Consider the following 19,029-nt stretch of genomic DNA (forward strand, 5'->3'; position numbering starts at 1 on the left):
CTTTTCCGTGGGTTGTTTAGTTTCTGTGCACTTTTCTCCTCATGGATTTCTCTTCTTACAGGAGCAACCACATCGCTTCCCACTCCTGTGGAAGTTAGTGACGGCAGGAAGCGTGTGTTAGTCCACTACTCCACTCTTTCAGCTGGCCTTTTACTAAAAGGGCTGCAATTATGCAAAAATTGCTCCCAACTAACACTACAACGTGGACAAATACAGGGCCTCCAGTTTTGCGGTCAGTAGCACAATTGTCCAGCAAGCAAGGATTTTAAATGGTTGGCCAGAACCACAGGCCCAGAAAACACTCTTTTCTTGGCATAACTAGGACCGCTGCTCCTGGTCGGCTTTCGCGTGGCTTCTGAGCTGTGTTCCCAGGGCCTTTCCTCAGCGTCCTGAGGTTCTTTTTCCAACTACGCATCTGGGTGAGGCCAGATTTTCTTCATGTACTTCAACTAAAAACAACACATCACAACAAATTGGAAGCAAGGTAGATATGAAAATCCAGCTATCTTCTGTTAAACCAGACAAGTAGATTTTACAAAAGCATAAAACAATGCTTGCACTTTTTTTGTTTGGAAAACATAGTAATTTTTCATAAAAATGTTTATTTACTATTATATATAACATTTATACTATTGTTACTTTACAATGACTTTTTAAATACATTTGAATACCACAGTATTAATTTCTAGTACGTTAAATATTGATGGACATAACTGACACAGACAGAAACTGTTTTGGGTTCTCAAATTTTGAGTGTGAAGGGGTCCTGGGACCAAAAAGTTTGAGAACTGATGCTTTAGAGCATGCCTTCTCCCAATTAAAGCAGAAGGAAAATATATTTTTCTCCCTAAAATAAAAGTCTGAGTAAACATAAATTCTGGGTTTATTGTCCCAAGCATGTATTTTAAGTACTCTTCATGGCACTAAATGGAATAAAAGACTGACAATATCATTGCTAAAAATCAACAAATGAAAATATTTAGAACTCAAGATGTGTACTTTTTATCCTAGTTGTCTAACTTAAACTTCTTTTTTTATTTTAATAATACATTTTATTTAATCCAGCTTATCCAAAATCTGATTTCCACACGTGTCAATAGCCAAGTTTCACGTGATCAATAGCTATCAGTGGCTCTTGGAAAGACTGAATAGCACAGGCCTCGGGCACGACCTAAATATTGTATTTTTATAAAAACTTACTTATGCTTCTAATCTATACTTATAGGTGAGAACAACTCTTGCTTTGAAATAATAAAAAATTCAGGTGTCAGAATTCAGCTAATGCCCTTACTTAATGGAGAGCTTTAGAAATGTGGCTTTTCCCAGGGCCCTTTGTGGGTTGGGGCAGGTTGTACAAATGCCTAACTTGGAGCTTCCATACCCTAGGCTTCATCTGGAGATGAGCTCTCAGCTGGAGCTCCTACTCCTTTAAATTTGAAACGAGTGCCCACAGCTGGCTACCAGGCCTGATGTCCTCCTTATGAGAGACCACAGAGCAGAAGGGGCACAATAACCCCTCCCCATTGGGCTCCTTCTGCAGTGAATTGATGCACTGGAGACAGCAGATATACTCATATTTCAGGTACATGGGTTTTTTAAGATAAATCATGCAGCCAAGACATCTACACGCTTTTTTAAAGTGTTCAGCCATGGCCACTGTCTGGAGAAAAATGTGCGTGATGTTCGAATTTCCATGAGTTGAATGGATATTAGTCCTTGGGACACCGTCATCTTTACATGCATAGTGATTTGCAAACACAACAACTAGTGAAGAAACAACATAAGTACAGATATAACTGACTCATGGCCCTGCATTTCCGATCTTTAACATGCTAGTTGGAGGGCGGGTCCTGCTGCTCCTGGGCTATAAGTCAGGTGGCGAGTGGATCCATGTGATGCCAGAGCTGCCCGACATGGTGGCCACCAGCCCCACGTGGCTGTGGAACACCTTATCCACGATGAAATGTTTGTGAGTGGAAGATGTACACTGAATATTGAAGACATAATGAGATAAAGAGAATAAACCACTTCACTGAGAACTTTCAAAAACTGAGTATATGTTGAAATGATTACCTTTTGCCCACGTAACTTAAACTTCTACATAAGTCAAGTTAACAGTAACATTTCCAGACAATTCCCTTGGTGTTATGTGAATTACAGCCCTAAACTTCCTGTGACATACTCTCCTTCCACACCACCTCCATTCCTCATCTGCAGTCGCTATTTGTTGTTTCCTTACTGTACTCAGGCATCAAATTCTTCTGTGAATCAAGTTATCTTCCTTTTGTTTATTGCATGCTAGTCTGGATTTGTTCCTTCCAAGGGTTGTTAATACCCTCTAGAAAGAGTTATGTTCAAATTTGTTTTCCCTACAATGCAAAATGTGGTAATTCACAGTGGGTGCAAAGCCTATGCTTATTAAATAAATTAGCAGGTGTTATAAAAATTGTTTGGTACAATTAGCATTGAATATAATAAACTACTAATTATTTTCTTTTGGGGAAGTTGCATAAACAATGGTAAGACACGTGACTAGATTGTTTCCACAGTCCTCTTGCTTTCTACACTTAATGGAAATTTATCTTTTCAGAATTGGGTTTTTTATTGTTTCCCCAAAATCAAGGGTTGCAATTTCAAATTATATGTGTGTGTAAGTGTGTATCATGTGTGTGCACATGTGCAGATGTGGGTATATTTTGATTACTGTATTCCTCTTTTCTCAAGACATAGTAAAAATGCAAAATATCTGTGAAATATTTATTTCATGAATTTTAAATATGGTTATTATGCTACCAAAGAGACTGATGACTCAGTTAAATTAAGGAGTTAACGAAACTGTTGTTTGTTTTAAAATGTCAGTAAAATTGGCCAAGTCTAGACCATTAAACTGTCACCCTCATTTTAAAGTCATTTCAAGGGGAAAAATAACTCTGGTTTAAGAAAAACTTAGTTTTTTCCTTCAGAAGTATCTTCCAAAAAAATAACTATTCATTAAAAGTTTTAAACTTAAAAGTTTAAAATTTAAAACCAATTTAACTGCGGCTGTCACCTACACAGATGTAGGAACAAAGAGGCTAAGAGCGCAGCCTCAGGCAGCAGTAGCGGGGGCACGCTGAAAATTGCATGGGCTGGAGACTCTGCAGGCCCCAGAGCCCTGTGGCTCGAGAAAACACAGCTAGTCACTGAGAAGGCTGAGGGGGCGGGGAGAGAATAAGCCACGGGGAAGCACAAAGGAAAAAGCCATTCCTATTTATTTAAGTTTTTGTAAGTCAGAACTTAAAGCAGTTTCAGGAGCAGAAATGGAGACTTTTTCTGCCATTAATAAGTTCTCTGATAAAAAGTAGCGATGATTTTAGCACAGGTGATCAAGGAACATGAGGGATTAAACGAAGACCAGCAAAATTGTCTGATAGTAAAAGGGAGAATCAGGGCAAATTCTTCAGCCAGGTAGACCTCAGTGCTGCAGGATTTGAGGCCAATATCATTGTAAGTGTTGTCGATGAAAATAATCCATAACCAATCTATAAATGAAAATTTGGGGTGAGTTTATTCTGAGCTAAAATGTGAGGACCATGGCCCGGGGTCTTTCTTCCCGAAGGAAGAAAGGGCACCAAAGAAGTGGGGTGTAGAGAGTGGTTATATACCCCCAAAGAGGATGTTTCACATATGATTGAAATGTCCCTTTTACAATAGTCGTGACACTGCTCTGTTGCACAGCGACTGATGGACACAGCAGGTAGGTCTGCTGTCTCGGTGGACACAGCTGGGTGGCAGGTCTGTTGTCTCGAGCTGGGTGGTCACAGGTGAGCTGGGTGGTCAAAGGTGATCACAGCAATTAGTTCCTAGCCTAAGGAAAGATGCTTATCCTTAAGGAAATGCCAATATGGGGGCAAGTTGCACCTGTATCTTAAGGGCATTTGTTCTTGCCATAGGAAATGTTTAAAGCAGATATACAATGCCTGCTCCATGGCCACGGTCAGGCCCTTTTGGAAAAACAAGATCAGGCCGAATTAGGTTTACACCAAATGGCTTCCTCATATACTCCAATATATCCTATTGCTTGCCATTTCCATTTGTCAGTGTTGATCTATAGTGAACTGATATTGTATACAAATTAATTATATTGTATTTAGTGAACTATGATTCTGTACCAGTGTGTCTCAATCTGTTTTTCAATATCAGCCGCATGAAGAGAAAAATTAAATTTAAATTTCTCCCTAGGGAGAAAAATTAAATACTAAGAAATAAGATTTTGTTGGATAAAGTTGAGCTTTGGAGGGTTACAAACCATTGTTATATATAAGATAACCCATCCCCCCTGCCCCTAAGAACCAGTTTTCACTCCCTTACGAGCAATATTGCTCCAGTTGAGAGGGCACATTCTCTATGGATTCAGTTTCTCAAAGAAATGAGAAAATCAGTAGGAAAATGACTTCCCTCTACAAATCTATTTTGTCATTTGTTAAATGGGGTTAATTGCCTGAACTTACTTTTCTCTAGACAGGAGCTGAGCAAAGGGTACCATGTCTGGAAGGAAACCCAGGAAACGGGATGGTCCTCTTCCTGTGGTTGTTGTCTAGGGGGAAGCAAACCAGCAGATCCCAAGAGAAAAGTATTGATGGGTGCGAGGTCTGGACTGGGAAACAGTATAAAAATTAGGCTATCAAATCTAAGGGGTCCATGGGATGTGGAGGAAGGTGCAGCAAATTCTCATTCTAGAGATGTTTAACTATGTGAGAGGTTGGAAGTCTTCAACAGATCACATGTTTTGACACACAATTATGGTTAGCCTCTCTTTCAGGTCTTGAGGCTTCTTGACACTTGAGAAAAAGTCATATTTTGGGTCCCACTCCCTTTTGGAAACAGATATTAGGAATCCTCTCCTCATTTCCCTTCTTCTTTGTTTTCCTCAAGTCTTTTCCATGAAGTCTGATGTTGAGCGTTTGGAAGCTCTGCTGGTCTACAGTAAAATTTGCACTGGGAGCCTGCTCTGGAAAATGCGATCCTTGAATTGTCAAAGGCTACGCTTGGGAAGCATTGTGTGTGTTTCCAAATGTTCTCTGCCTTCTGAGAGTCAGTTCCTGTCTCCTTAGCAACAGAGAAATGTCATTCTTCCCCGTAAGAGTCATTTCTTGTCATTAACATCTTATGTCAAAGAAATTGTAAACATTTGAAATAAAGCTGTTATCACCAAAGAATGAACTCCTGTTCCTACACTAATTCTAAATACAGAGACTTAATCCTTTTGTGTAAGAAGCAGAGGGAAAATTTCTAGTATGTTAACTGAATTTCTACTATCAATGAAAAACACATTGGATTACTTATTTCTCCAGAGTAAACGTCTAAATTATATTACTAATTTCTGAATTACCAAAGATCAGATTTTAAACAATTTATCATGTTCTTAGAAATTTGATTGAATTTCTATGACTGTTCTATGAATAATTTCTCACAAAACGATTATAATACATCTCCATGGATAGTTTCTTTAACTCAGACATGTAATGGTAGCCTAATTCTTTATGTTTACTTATTTTTCTCTTTATTTTTTCTGTTTATTAGCACAGAAAAACATTTTTAAAGAGAAAGACATATTTAATTCAAAGTTGCTGACTAAGTTCTACGGGAGGTTGTTGCCCAGAAAAAGAATGTGGAAAAAGATGAATTTTCTAGACAAAGTGGAACCAACACTAGCATCTCAGTGGGGAGACCCTGACTCCGTCTCAGTGGGGAGACCCTGACTCCGTCTCTGCTGGAAGATGAGACTGAGGACTAGACCCTGCCCCGTCTCCCCCTCCTTCCCGCCCCCTCCCTCTTCTCCCCCTCTTTTCACTTCCTTTCCCTTGTCCCTCACTCTTCTCTCTCTGGTCTGGCAAAGCTATTTAGGGATTTGATCTGCATTATCACCTGGGCTAAAGTGGTTTAATTTTCTCAGGAAGTTGTCTTCTATAGGACGAGAGTTGAAATGGTGAAGTCAATCTCAAGGTGGAATTGAAGACACATGGATCATCCCAGAATTTCAAACCCTGCACTTAACATGGAGACTAAGTGCCCCAGAAGCAACGCTCAGGGGAATCGATAGAGTTAACAGCTGGATATAAGAACTGGGGGACCGTCACACTGGGGGAAGGAGTAGCGAAGGGTTCTTCTTAGTAGGAGGCAGGTGATACCCCAGGATGCAGACACTTTGGATTGTGTAACAGTTGCTTTCACTCAACCTTTAGCTATGCTTTAGATATTCCAACCTCAGAGAAACACGTGAGACTCAGTTCCATCTGATGTGGAGGAATCGATTACATTTGACAGAATTCCAGGAGATAATGGGTTTTGTTTTATTGCACCTATAGTCAGTTTTAAATATTTTCTAGTGTACTTTTAAACTATTACAAAAAGGTATTAATCATGTTATAAATCATATGTATTAGCTTATATAGATATCAATTTGCTCTTGACAATTTTTGCGTGACCTAAGTTTCAAACATTATACAATAATACCCCTAAATTATCTTTGTTTGCTCAAGCGACGCTTTGTCATACATGAATAAAAATTTTGAACTCTAGCGCTGGTGGTGCCTTTGCCAGGGAGCAATCAGCCGTGGAGCATTGCAGTGCTAGTGTCACCGGCTGATACCAGCCCTGATGTCAGTTCCTCTGCATTGAACCCAGCACCCAGTATATATGGGCCTAAGACCAAAAGCACACATTCCCTGCTTCTTTAGCTACACTTATATGTGAGTATTTGTTTCTTTAACCTCTGACTCCCTGAGCTTTACAACCAAATAGAAGTTACAAATTGTTAAAGCCCAGATGGCCTCCCGCTGCTCCCACTAAAGTTGTAGCTAATCCAGGACCTTGAAGTTCTTTTACAGGGAAACTAACGTCCAGAGAATGTCAAGAAACTGAAGCTTCCCAGAGCTTCCTGGCACTGGAATCCACCATCTGCCACAAACAGCCAAGGACACCCATCTGTGGATTTTCTTATCTCGTCCTGCAAATAGCCTCACAAGGCCAAATGCAGGCTGGTGGGAAAACGCCGTCCAACAAGTCTGCATGCCCCCCTCCCCTTCCTAAAACCCCTCCCTGTTTCTCGATGGGGAGCTAGCAATTCTTAAGGCACTAGCCATTGCTTTGCTCCTGCTGCCTGGCAAAGAAAGTAAAGCCTTTCCTTTCCACTCCAGACTCTGTTCTCGTTATTGCCATCGGGTTCAGAGACCGAATTTCAGCAACACTAGAATCACAGTATTCAAGCAATTTTTTTGAATATTTTACTTCATTTTCCTCTCACTGTGTAGTGAAAATGAATGATTGGAAAAAGGAAAAAAATGACTGATACTAATAATTAGTTGCATAGGTCTCATAATCAACACTATTGAGACAAAGATGGAGTCATTAATGGATTGAAAATAGTCTTTCATCCTATTAATTTTAGGAGGAGTACTTATATATTCAATTGTGAAATAAAGAATCTAAATTTAAAACTATGAGTTTGAAAAACAATAAGAACAAGGATTCCTACCTCATATGGGTTCCTACCTCATGTGTTACACCAAAATTCAAAACTGATAAAATACTTTTTAAAGAACATAAAAATAGAATAAATCATAAGAAAATACTTTTATTACTCCAGATTGGGAAAGGTCTTTCTAACTGGCACAAAAGCCAGAACACCTAAAAAAATATTGATCACTACAAAAAAATCTGCCTCAAAATCTTCCATAAATGAACTAAAAAATAAATGAATATTTGTAATTCATATCAAAGAAAAAGAACTAATTTCTCTAGTTAGTTTTATACATTCCCTAATATGCGAGAAAAACTCCAACCAATTGACAAGATACAAGAAGCAATAGGAAAATGGGCAGAGATTAGGGGAGCCATGTCCTCCTGAGAGTGAGGAATGTTCTGGAAGCCCCTGCAGGCTCTCCTTCACCTCTGCCCAGACTGGGTCACACGATCATGTTATCAACAGCAAGGGAAGGGGTTTGCCTGGTGAGTGACTTTGATCACCTCACAGATGTTGGACAGCCAACCATAGTGACTACTGCAAAAGTTCATGCTTAGGGTTAGAGATGACAAAAATCCAAACCAATAGTGGTGTCTATTTTGTCTCTTTATTTAAGCAAAGAAAAAGAATCTATTTTGTTGGAAAAGGAGCTAAGATTGCCATGGTTAAATGCTTGTTCTCAGTGTGGCTTGCCATGAGGCTCAGAATCTTAAAACTCCATCGTCACATACGGGCACCATAGGTTTATTGCAAAGTAGATTATTCAGTGGAAACTAAGTCTAAGATGCTGAGATTGCAAAGACCTATAGCAGAGACTGAAGTTTTCTGATTAGAAATAACATTCTTCCAAACAGAGACTCAGTGTGCGAGCCACAAAAGCAGTAGAACTACAATGTGAGATACTAATCCTTTTGATACAGATTTTATCTTAATTTTGAGTAACATTATACAGAGTGGGTCGTGTGTTTGGATAGCCTCCGTCTGACCAGCACGTAGTAATTAAACACTCGCAGCTGCCACATGTAAAGGATGGATTACTAATTTACAAGTTTAAAAACTTATCAGTAAGAATTGCGGACCCCACCTTTCAATTTAGTCTTTATTATCCCGAAGGCTAGTTACACCAGTCCTAGCTGTCTGGAGCTTATGGGGAAGAAATGTCACGCGAACATGAAAGAAATCTGGGAATTATCTAGTCTACTTTTCTATATTGCAGATAATATTTTATGTTTATTTCCAGTAAAAAGTTAGAAAGTTCTTTCACCTGCATCTTGCTTTAATCTTCTCATTAACCGAAAGGCAGGCACACCAGCAATAGCACCACTACTTTACAGATGATGAAACAGACCATATTGGTGAACAACCTGGGGCAGAGGCTGCTAGTTCCCGGGGCAGCTCCTCTGGAGTCAGATGCCTCCACACGCGGATCTGGGCTTCCACTTGGAAGCAGCTCTGATGGTGAGCATTCAAACTTCCTCTGGCTGCCAAATGCTGGGGAGTAGCTCACCCAGGGAGCAGCACTTAACCAAAGATGGACAGAGGCTGGTGGGTAGGTGTCAGGCCCTTCTCCGCTAGGGTAGAATGTATTCAGGGTGGACTGTGGTCTCTCCAAGTTGAGTTCTTCAGCAGGATTGAGCCCCACTGACCACAACAGCACCCTCTCAATAGCACGGCTCTGTCGGCTTCCTTCCCTTCCCTGCCACACTCCCCACGCCCACAGACATGCTTCCTGGGGTCGCCAATAATAAACTCTTCACTCTCAAATTCTTTTCTCAGGGTTTGCTTCTGGGGATCCCAACTCAAAACAGTTCATCCAAGAACACAGCTCTTGTGTGCAGCCGAGACTGGAGTGAAGTCCCGAGGTCTCTTGACTACCAGTCCAGGGATTCTTTGTGGTATCCTCAGTCTGAAGCAAAATATATTTGAAGGACTAACACACTATTGTTTCTTACAAAAGTAAATTCTTATCACTAATTAAAATGCCAAAAATCTAGATCTTCTTGGCATTTCATCATTAGAAGATTTTCTGCATTTTCATTTCTCTCAAAGACTTTTAAGTCAAAATCTCTCTACCTTTGCTGCCATTGACCTCTTTTGCTAATAAAGCACCTCACTATTACAGATGTTTGCATTAGATAAAATTGCAATTATACACTGACATTAATTACATGCTCTCCAACTACAATAATTAAAAACTCCTGTTATTTACTTTCTTATTTTGCGTTGGTCAAACACAATTTATGTCAGCCCACTAGCAAATGTGACATTGTAGAATGTTTCCCCTTGATTTTTGTTACTAATTATTTTCGTGATTTGTGAAATCAAAATTATATAAAACTGGAAAGATCAAGTTTTAATTGGCTGCATCCCTAGAAGAGACAGGGAAAATAGAGCCCCTTCCTGGGGAACTTTGAGAGAATATGAGTAATTATAATTATATCACGTTTACATGATACCCTGAGTAGGGATGGAAGTTGTATTTAATTATTTTATAGTTCTTAAACTGCATTTTGTGTTAGCAGAAAATGTTGAGTTGTCAAAGCAGATCTATACGAAGCTTGAACTCACGCAAAGCCAAACCTTAGAATGATTAACTGGCTACAGGCAGCTTAGGGCATTGATGAAATGCGTTCTTCCTAGAGGAGTCTGGAACCATCAGACTCAGTTCCTCAAAATGTCCCTTTTCTCTACATTGATATCTGTTTTGGTTTCAGAATTTTTGAGCAATGTGTATAGAAATGTTGTTCTCCCAAAGGAGCCATTATGATTTTGGAGCATCTCCATTTTATACTTCCTTAACCACACAACTTACCTGACTACCACTTTCTCAAACCAGAAATGCTCTGAGAATCCACAAATGGCAGGTTTATTTACATGAAGAAATCCATGAATACCATGTTTAAAAGACATTTTATCAGTAGGATCAGTAGGGACTTTCCACTAGCAAGTATCTTAGCTGTTTATAAGGGGAGTTGGTCATGGTCATTCATTATCATGGAGTGCAAGTAGGTCAGTCAATAATGGCTACTTATGGGTTAATTCTGAAATAAAAGTAAGGCTGTCATCTCCATCAGTGAGTTTTTAGAAGTGACTTTTCTGGTGCATTTGCTTTCCCTTTATTTTTTATATTTTCTAATGAGGCAGAGGTGCAGCTTTTACGTATTATTCTTTAAGAAAGTAAGCCTGCTGTGCATCTCATGACATCAACAACCACATCACCTGCTGAGCATTCAGTGCTTGCAAGACCAGTGAGCTTCATGCCAAAGGGATGATTTCTCATCAATTGATCCACTGTTTCACTTGAAATTTGATTTAAAGTCCTCTATGCTTTTTTTCCTTCGGAGAAGAAAGAAACGAAAAGAAAATGGATCATTCCAAGAGCCTGGAGAAAGTTTCACACTGTGTAATATGATGGATTCTTGAAGTCTAGGGTTTTGGAATCTTTGCATTTTTGATTAATGTAAATAGTCCAAATCTGGAATAACAATTTATTGACTCAGTATTTGGAGTTATGAGTATGGTCAAACATGAGTAGATGGAGTCACTCAAATTATATCATCAACATCGTTACCATTATCTAGAGGATAAAGTCCTTTCTGTTGTGTTCTATTGGTCATGGAAAGTCATGAAGCCGGACCAGATGGAAGGAGTGGGGAATACATCCTGTTTAGTAAGAGGAACCACAAACTCATTTGGCAAAGGGAGTGGCTCTGAAGAATCGGGCTACTTTTGCGGTGTCCTAGAGTCCCTGTGAGGCTTTTGCCCATTCAGTAGTTATTCTTTATAACTCTTTATAATTATAATTTATAATTCTATATGATTCCTTATAATATATAATTTACATGTTCTTTGTAATTAAAAATTCCTTCTCATCAGATCTAGCTTACTTTTTCAGTCTACCTCCTGTTATTTTCTGTCTCCTACCTATCAACTAACTTGGATCCTCATTTATGTGAAAGAGTGCTTTCACATAAGTTATCTCAAGACAGTGGTCATCTTGCAGTTGAGGAAACAAGGCCCTTCGAGGTTAAGCCCGCTCTCCAGGGCATGCAGTGAGTAAGTAGCAGACCCGGGAATGGGCTCTGGGTCCAGGCCAGGGCTCATTTGTCGTCTCACCAAGCTGTCCCTTCAAAGGAGCAGTAACATTTTAAATCATGTATTTGTATCTAAACTCCAGGAAGGAAGAGGTGGGGACATTTTAGGGTCATGGTGGGCAAGTCTGACTACTCATTTTGGAAAAATGGTGATCTTAGACACCAGTTAAATTTTCTCTCCATTAGCTGGCTTTGCCTAGATCAAGTATTTTCTCTGTTTTTGTATGAATAGGAAATAGGAGTCCAGCCTAACAGAGAGCTATTAGCACTTTTCCTTTTTTCTTGTCATTATCATCCAGTATGCTATAGTCTGTAGTATATATATATATACTGTTTATATAGTATATAGTATAGTAACAGCCTATTGCTGTTTCAAATATCCTAAAACAAGATTAATCAGAGTGGATGTGAAGCTGATGGCTTATTTCATTTATAAACAGTACTGAACCAAATTCTATGTCATGCGGCAAGGTTACCATGTCAGAGGGAAAGTCTGTGAACAAATTCAAAAAGATCCCTTCTCTACTGCACATAATTATAAAGTCATGCACCATACAACAAGGTTTCAGTCAATGACAGACCGCATATATGACAGCAGTCCCATAAGATTGGCACCCTCTATCCCAGGTGTGTAGTGGGCTGTACCATCTAGTTTGTGTAAGTCACTCTATGATGTTCATACAAGGACGACATTGCCTAGTGACGCATTTCTTGGAACGTGTTGTTAAGCGAGGCATGACTGTAATGCCATTCCCAGTTTCCTTGGAGATACACTGCAACTACCTGTTTTTTCTTTACTATAATAAATTGTCTTCACAGTGAGTAAAGTAGGTCACACTATGATTTTTCCATTTTTCCTTTTCCAATGGAAAATAATGGAATTTTTGTCCATCATAATTGCATAATCTCATGTTCTTGAACTATTCTTATTCTATTTCAGCATCTCTGAGGTTAGTGTTTCATGGCATTTTATCCTTCTCTCGTGGTGGGTGGTTCTGAGTTTGATGAGACTCTCATTAGTGTGTTGTGAAAAAACAGTCCCACACTTCTGGCTGGTGCCAAGTTCTCCATGCTGGTGTCCTCAGACTTCAAAATAAAACCCATCCTCAATCTCTTCTCAAAAGTTATCCAGCGATTTCCATCTCAAGTGATTAACCATAAACCAGTCACTGAACCAGTGGTAACTGGCAATGTCACCAGAACCTCAATCGTCTGACTCACGTCCCGCCACTTACCACTGCTCCAACATTTGGCATCCTTGGAGCTGTCTCTTGTGCTGTTGAATCGCACCTGCCTCCTGACCTCCTTGGAAGCATCCTTTCCTTCCCAATGATCACTGACTGGCTAGGGTGTGCTTCCTGACACTGCCTCTACCTTTCTCCTGGTGCTGTGCTCCTGGCACTCTGCGCCGACCATTGCTGCAATGGGGGCAGCTGGGAACAACTCCGCACCCCATCTGGATAAAACTCACTGCTTCACAGCCCAGAACTGAGGGGCTTGTGGGCTCTGTTTCTCAGATCTTTCTCATGATGCTGTTCTCTTGAAACACTGATTGACCTAGCTCGTTATCACTTCCCCTCTCCCTTTGTCTCCACTCTACTCTCCTCCAGAACCCTGACAAAAGTTTCCTAGGGGCTGAATCAGATGACAATTTGAATAACTCAAAATTATTACTCTATCCTGAAACCCAACCAGAATTCCAAGACCAAACTGTATCTATGCACCTGACTCTGTCCTCACTCACAGTCACCTCCCTCCTCTCTCATCCCCTCTTAGACCCCCAGGGAGGGTGAGGGAAGTCACTGTCCTCTTCCTGGGCTACCCTCAGCTCAGATGCTCTAAGTGACCACATCCCGTCTCAGAATTCCTACGTCCAGTGCGCCCCACCTGCTCCTGTTCAACTGAGGCACCCTAGACCACATGAGGGAAGACTCCATGGTGGGAGCTCAGACTCGCTAGGCTGCTCCTGAACGACCTGTGTGCAGCCTCTTCCCTCTCCTGGCCATGCTGTCTCTTGCTCTGTGAAACTGTCATCTCTAATTTCCCATCTATTGACATAGGGACTGTAACTGAGTTCCCAGGTGTGCAGTGATCCGATCGTCGCAGTTTCTGACAGCTCCATCAGGAAACAGCACATTTTCATCCAGCAGACCCACCGCAGATAACTGACTGACAGGCAAACTGAGCTGAGAGCTGTTTCAATCCAGTTGCGCTTCAGACACAGATTAAGAAGGGAATATCCTTACGCCCCTAAACTGATGACGAAGGGAACTGAGAACAATGCCCTCAGCTTTTCTATTTCCAAATACTGACTCTGGACAGAGCTCCCTTGGATAAATAAAATCATCTGGAGAAACTCTATCTCTGAGAGTGTTTTGTTACGATAAACAAAAGAAAATTTTAGAAAGCATTTTTGAGTCCTTACGAAGATGCAAATAGACGGCTTACATCGGATAGGAGCAAGAACCTCGCCATGGAAGATATGGAAAGTGACTGTGGCAATCAGGTAGATCAGATAAACTATCCAGCATCCAGCAGTGCATGAAAACACAGCTAGCTGAGCTTGTGAGAGAGAAAGGGAGATCCCAGAGACAAAATGATCAAGGAATTCATACCACGTAATCTGCTTTATTTTGTTCTTACCACTTATTCGTTGGCACTATCACTCATTTTTAAAGAATAAGTAATTTAGAAAATAATTTGGGGAGTTGAAGACACGACTGAAGGACAAAAGAAATTGGAGAGAGTTTGTGGTTAATTCCACTAATGTTTACAATTTTAATTGGGTGTGTTGAGTCTACATTCAATAAAAATATCTTTTAGTATTTTTCAAATTATTACATGCTATCCTAAAATGATGTCTATTGCAGGAACGATTAGAGTTTCTTCAAAAAAAATTTTGTTCCTGCTAGAAAGTAGTGTGTTCTTTATCTCCTTGAGGCGTGTTTCTTTAAAGTTCTTCAAGGAAATGCTTATTTTCGAGCTCATACAACAGTTAGCTTTACTGTAGGATACGTAATCCGTGTGGTGGACTTTTGTCAACTTCATGGCCACTGACCATTTTGTGGACACCTTTCACAAAACATTTGAAATATTTCCCACACAGTGAGTGCCGCTGTGTGAAGTGAGGGCCAGCCCTCAGTCTCCCCATCCCTTGAGCAGGGGCACCGTGTGAGCCCTGAGGCCCACCCATCAGAAGACGACGGCTTCCCCCAGGCGGGGAATACTCTGGAGAAGCAGGTTCTGCACAGAATGGAGCTTCTGGGTTCCTGTCAAGACGGTGCTTCTGGATCCTCTGCCCAAAACCAACCCTGAAGAAACTACAGAAGTCGAAGGGAAGTACGAATTCTGGGAACTGCCAATCACAGGATCCCTGGTGACCAGGAACCCCGGAGCTGGAGGTGCAGGGGAGGCAGCTGGCTGCAGCCAGGGAGAGGCTTCCCCGAGGGCGTTGCATAGGCTGGGGACAGGCTGCGGACAGGCTGCTGAGTCTGCTCCTGCCTCTCCCGGATGTTGCTTTGGTGTGGGCATTGCTGCTTTTCACTGTAGAGACCTGCTCTGCGCTGCCGGCAGGGAAAAGTCAGGGCAGTGCAAAGCCTTGCTGGGGAAGAAGATGAAAGCATGAGGTGGCCAGGGGCCCACGAACTCTCATTCCCACCCTCCCACACTGTCCAGCCCCCGGGCTGGTACACGCAAGGTAAGGAGACTGTATCCTCAAAATGAATCATCTTCCAAAGAGTTCAAAACCTGACTGGGAGATGCTTGGTGGAGGAACAGCAAAGAGGATGGGGTGCTGAGCAGTGGCTCTGCGGTTCCTTGGGCTCCCTTCACACTAAGGCTCGTCCCCTCTCTCTCCTTAAATTTGCCAAGGCTGACATGGGCTGGGGCTGGACCTTAAGCCCTCCCACATCACAGAACACCAGGCAGAACCATCAGAAAAAACAGTCTCGCCACTCAAAATGATGAGACACCTGAGCGTTGTGGCTGTTATAAAAGAGAAACAACGGCTGAACAACATTCGGCACCTTAAGCAGGACTGCTGGCAGAAATGGAGCAAAAGTAAAAGAATAAAGCATGTTAAATATCTTTAAGGAGATAAGGAAGATATTAGCAAGTTAAAACAAGAAATACAAGGAAAACAAGAAATTATAGGGAAGCAGAGACGTAAGTTATGAAAAATCTACTAGTAAAAATAACTTGCGGTTTAGGATAAAGAGAGGGATGGACACAGGTAAAGACTAAGTGACTTGGAAGTTTAGTTTGAAGCAGTCTCCCAGAAGGGTGAAGTGGATGAAAGGAAGGAAAATATAAAAGAAAATATAAACTAGATAGAAGATATCAAGTGCCAGCATACAGATAAGAAGGATTCTAGGAGGGTAGGTAAAGAATAAAGAGATGAAAATATTTGAAGGCGTGATTAAGATAAAATTCTCAGAATTAAAAAAGAGGTGAAAGACCTCAGATTGAAAGAGCTCATAGACGGTCAGGTAGGAGAGAGGAAGAAAAACTGATACCTCTACATACATTACAGGAAAATTTATGAGAATTTCCAAGTGTAATTTTCTAAAGTTAAATATGTGGTTATCATACAAAGACAGTATGGGCGAGAGTCAAAGATTTTTTCCAACAAGGACTAGTACGAAGGTAAACTTGTTCAAAGAACATTTGAGGGACAAGAACTTACGTAGTTGATTAGAAAAAGAATCTTTGACAAAGGAATGTTAGAATAAAATGGCTAAATTTGTACAAAATTAGTTAACGTTCTACAGAGCACTAGAACCATAACCTGTGTGGTTAGCTTTTTCTAATGGACAGAAATCTACAGGTTTACATGTAACTTGGCTGTGTCTGAAAGCCAAATATTGGTACATTCCCCAAGTAGTTAAATAGTCTCTAAGGGAGTCTGTTAAACGATGTCCCAAGATGCCATGGGGACAGGCCTCCCACCTCTAGCCATATTTCCCAGCTGACATTTTTCTTCCTATTAGGTCTTGCATACAGAGGTAACAGCAGATAGCCTTCAAGAGCTTCTTCAAGCTGTCATTATTCTGCTGATCTCTTGGGTCATGCCCACGTACGTCTGTCTTCTGTTGTTACTTCTGTTTTTATCATGTCACTTTGGACGAGATGTGCTTCTGCACTGGCCTGATTTTAAACTGTGATTCTTTACAAAGGACAGTAGCAGGAGTTGGCAATTCCCCTTTGATCTCATTACAAGGAACTCAGCCTACCAGAACATCCCTCTCTTCACTGAGCCTGTAACACGGGAGTTCAAGGTCTTCACTACCTCAGAGTCCACTGTGGAACTTGCTTCTAAATTTTTGTTTAGTAGATAAGGCGTGGTGTCTGGTGCCTTGTATTTTTACCAAGATAAACAGGAAGCTTTAAAGATTGTCTGCTGACATTGGGGAAATACTGGTTTTAGGGTTTCAGCAACTTTTGAAGCAGATTTTCATTTTCTGTTGTCCTGGATCCGGGAGAGGATTGATTTCGGTTTTTGGAGGAAAGCAAAGTCCTGCCATGTAAGACTAATCCCTCATCAGCACGTTTGACTTCAGTAAACAAATCCATCTCTATCTTGCCTGAGAAAAGGAATAGAATGCATTTCAATTGCAAAACATCTTTAAAAAATAAATTTTGTTCCTGGAGACAGGCTGAGCCTCTATGCCAGAAACTAGCCTATGTTCGCAGGCTTCATCGAGTGTAGCTCCCTCTGCAGGAAGTCACGATTTCCATCGGGGTATAGCCAATCAATGTAGCGATAACATATTATTTTAGGGTTGAACTGGCTTATGATTATATCAGACTTTATCTCAGCAGATTCTGAAAACTAATCTCGAGTCCTACGGTGAGTCATGACAGGCTCTTATGAAATCTGTCTCGACTGCAAGCAGATACATGGTTCCTGCCCACAGATGTAGATTAATCCCTTTGGGCACCTGCCTGCAATTCCAGTGTGGACTCTCTGGAGACAGATGGTGTGATCACTGGGGCAGGGTCCATCCTATGAGGACTGATTCTTTCCCTTTAGGGAGAACACAGCAACAAAGCATAATTTTTTCTGGAAAAAGTCTTGATTAACGGAGAGGCTTAAATTGCTTCTTCAGTAGGACAAGTAAACAAGAAAGAAAAGAAAGAGAATAGAACAAAGACCTCTGACACACTGTTTATCAATCCACTGCAGTTGTCACTCACTGCGTCCCCAATCCTTGGCTTCCTTTCTCTCCACCTTTCCCCCTAAAGTGCTCAGAGGAGCCCACTGCTCCATTCACTGTTCTGTGGATTTTCATGAGAAACTCAGGTATTGGCTTTAGCCACTCCCTGCATTGCAGTCTGTAGAAATCTGTACTGGTCTCCTTAGTGAGTCTGAGCCTTTACTCACCTGCTGATCTGTCTACTTAGCAATTGCCTATGAAGAAAAGCTGAGAGTTACTCTCTTTGGGAGGACATTTAGATCCCATTAAGAAACAGACAAAAACCTGAATTCTCAGATCATATCCATAGTTCATGTATCAGTCATTTTCATCACAATGATGCTACATAACAAATAGCTACAAAATGTCAGTGGTCTACAACAATAAGCATTTATTGCTTATGTGTCTGGGTGGTCACCCGGGTGGTCTTAGCTGGGCTGGCTCACATGTCTGGGGCTAGGCTGGCTGTAGACTGATCTAGGCTGGTTGTTATGAGTTTAACTGTCCCCCCATATTTCAGATATTGAAATCCTAACTCCCAGTACTTCATAATGTGACTTTATTTGGAAATACAGTTGCTTATAATTGCTTTATGCAGTTGTCTTTTAAGTCAAATAAAAGAAAATAGTTTCAAAACCCATTTCTGATAAAGGACTTGTATATAAAATATACAAAAACTCTTAACTTGAACACAAGAAAACAAAGAACCCAATTTAAAACATAGGCAAAAGATCTGAACAGACACCTCACTACAGAGATAATATAGAAGGAAAATAAGCATATGAACAGATGTTAAACATCGTAGAGAAATGCATATTAACACAACAATGAGATCCCACCACACACCTATTAGAATGGCCAAAATCTAACACACCTGACAACACAAATTGCATGTGAGGATGCAGAGCAACAGGAAGTCTCATTTATTGCTGGTGGGAATGCAAACTATTACAGCAACTTTGCAGGAGAGTTTGGCAATTTCTTACAAAGCTAAACATTGTGGTACCATATGATCCATCAATTGTGCTCCAACTCATTTGAGAATTTACAGCCACACAATGCATGTGTGCATTTAAAGCATTTGAACCTTTATATATATAGCATGTGAACCTTTATAGCAGCTTTGTCATAAATCCCAAAATTGGAAGCAATCAAGATGTCATTCAATAGATGCGTGATATATCCATACAATGGAATACTATTTATTCCAAAGAGGACTGAGCTATCAAGCCATGTA

The sequence above is a fragment of the Equus caballus genome, chromosome 18, assembly GCF_041296265.1.
Source record: "Equus caballus isolate H_3958 breed thoroughbred chromosome 18, TB-T2T, whole genome shotgun sequence".
NCBI classification, from domain to species: Eukaryota; Metazoa; Chordata; class Mammalia; order Perissodactyla; family Equidae; genus Equus; species Equus caballus.